The sequence below is a fragment of the Penaeus vannamei genome, chromosome 8, assembly GCF_042767895.1.
Source record: "Penaeus vannamei isolate JL-2024 chromosome 8, ASM4276789v1, whole genome shotgun sequence".
In the NCBI taxonomy this organism is placed as follows: Eukaryota; Metazoa; Arthropoda; class Malacostraca; order Decapoda; family Penaeidae; genus Penaeus; species Penaeus vannamei.
Window position 1 is genome coordinate 11,443,700 of NC_091556.1, and position 2,500 is coordinate 11,446,199.

The window sequence follows — 2,500 nt, forward strand, 5'->3', positions numbered from 1 at the left end:
TTACAACGTATAATACTGGTCGAAAAGATGGTCGTTCTCGAGTCCGACGAGTGTCACATGCTTCTCCGCCTGAGCGACACCGGGCTGCCATGTATTTTTCTCAGGCGCGCTGAAATAGTAACTATTGGGTGAAACACGCAACTTTCACAGTAACACCCGTGAAATAACTATATACAAGTACAGAGCGGTGTAAAATATGTATACAAGTTATGTAAGGATATACAGATCATTTCCGTGTATTCCACGACCTTTTGTTTATTTATATTGTTACTTCCGTTTGTTTGTTGATGGCTTGTTTGTTTTTGTCGTGATAGTCCAAAAAGTTATGAACACATTATAAAGAGATTTTCACCAGAGCTGTATTTTAACCTAACTTAGACGCCGTGACACTTGGGTGGTGATCGGAACCATGGTTCGGATCCAGGATTTTTTTCTAACTCATAAAGTTATGGACAGATATTGATAAGAATTTTACCTGAGGTATGTCGTAGTCTAACATATTCCATAAAATTTTGGTGGTGATCCGGATCATTTGGCAATCGTACATCCATTTTTTTTGGAGGGGGGGGTGAGTTTGCATTTTTCATTTTTTTGCTCATAGATCAAACTAACTTTATATGATGAAAACAAAGAAAATAAAATACTCCACATAAACGGCAAATGTTTATTCATTTGTATGAATAAAATTGGCACAGTTTTTTGGACGCTTGCCATATTTTAAAAAATATTCCGAAAAAAATAAGATCGGTCTCATCTTACGTGAAATGTAATAAGCTTTCAGAAAATCTAATTTCAGTTATATTATATTATTACGTCACAATTGACGATTCTCTAAGGTAAGGTGAAAAAATATTTCAGTCGACATCGAAAAGGGCTGCTACCACCTAAAAACCAGTGATCGGGCCTTGAAATTTTCTGGAGAGAAGTGGAGGTCCTGAAACGCCTTGGAAATGTATTTAACTCGATTTCGGCAAAAAGGACGAAAAAAGACCATACTTGAATACCTGAAATTATTTCAAGTCTGTAAGGAGAGCATCGGATTTGCCAAGTATATGAAAACCCATTGGGTCAAAGTATCGAACCGCTTGAATAAAAACAACTAACACCGGGAGGGTACACTGGCACCAATGTTTTTTTTTTTTTTTACGTGTAAAATAAAGTGTGATTATACTGTAATTGAGATTTGAATGGCTTGCAGCTGGTACCACACCACATGCTAGAGTTATGGGTTATAACTCAATTGTCCTAAAAACAACTACTTCACTGTATTTGCATTAGTTACTTGGTTGACTTCCACATTCCTACCATGCTAGTTATGATATTAACCATTATAATGATGAATGATAATATAATGATAATAAAGGATATTAATATTAATAATTGATAATAGCAATGGTAATACAACGACAGTGATGGTCATAATGAAAATAGTATAATTGCATTATGCTCATTCATTAATTACATCATATCTTCCTGCTATAATTCCTTAGTAGATATCGATAGAAATCTCTTAATACCCGAGGTCGGTCGCGACAGCAACTCTGCCAACGTTTCTATGCTGTTGCCTAAGGTAAGACGCAACCCCCATTCCTTGGAATCGTACTCGATTGACGAATCTGATTTTGTCTCTGAATTTTATGAATTTATTAATTACTGTTTTATTGATGTAATGTTAGGGAATAAATAAATATAAGTTGTTAGTTATTAATTATAAATCAAACGACCGAAAATTATCAAAATCATTAGAAAATGAGCTCCTCCCACCATAGTGTAGTGGATGTGAGGTACTCCAAACTTGGCGAGTCCTCGCTGTTACCAGCGCAGCACCTCCAGTTGTGCACCATCTGAGAACATTTTGTGGGGCTACCTGGAACATTTTTATTTGTTTTGTATCTATACATATTTTATCTTTCTATAAACAGCCTCTGTTTGATTTAATCTCTTAATGGTTAAATGAGTTTTACGTTCATTTTAATTTATATTGTTAAAGTCTATTTTGCAATGAGACACACGAGTACATAAAAACTACAGTCTTGCCGCCTATCACTCTCTTTAGGTTGTTTGCTTGTCCGATGACTCCGAAGGCTCGCAGCAAAACAGGAACGGGCCTCACTAACAGGGCTGGCAAATTTTCCGTAGCAGCATTTCTGCCGTTCTCTAAACATCCGATGATAGAGAAAACGCATCTAAATATTAATATTGGACTACACACCATCATAAACGAATGAATGTTATATTACAGTTACAGTACGTAGGGTCAATGTCTGGTGATTGTAAGATTCCTTGCGCTTCTTTCTTGTTTATTGCACTGCACAAAACAATATACAATAAATACATTACCAAGCCAGAACTTTGGGAAAACTCGAACGCGTTGGAAGCTTCCTTGATCAACCAAACACGCTTTATATGTGCCGGTTCTATGCTTATAACGTTGAAGAGTTATAAACGACTGCATATTTGTATGTATATATGCATATATGTGTGTATGTATGTGTATAAG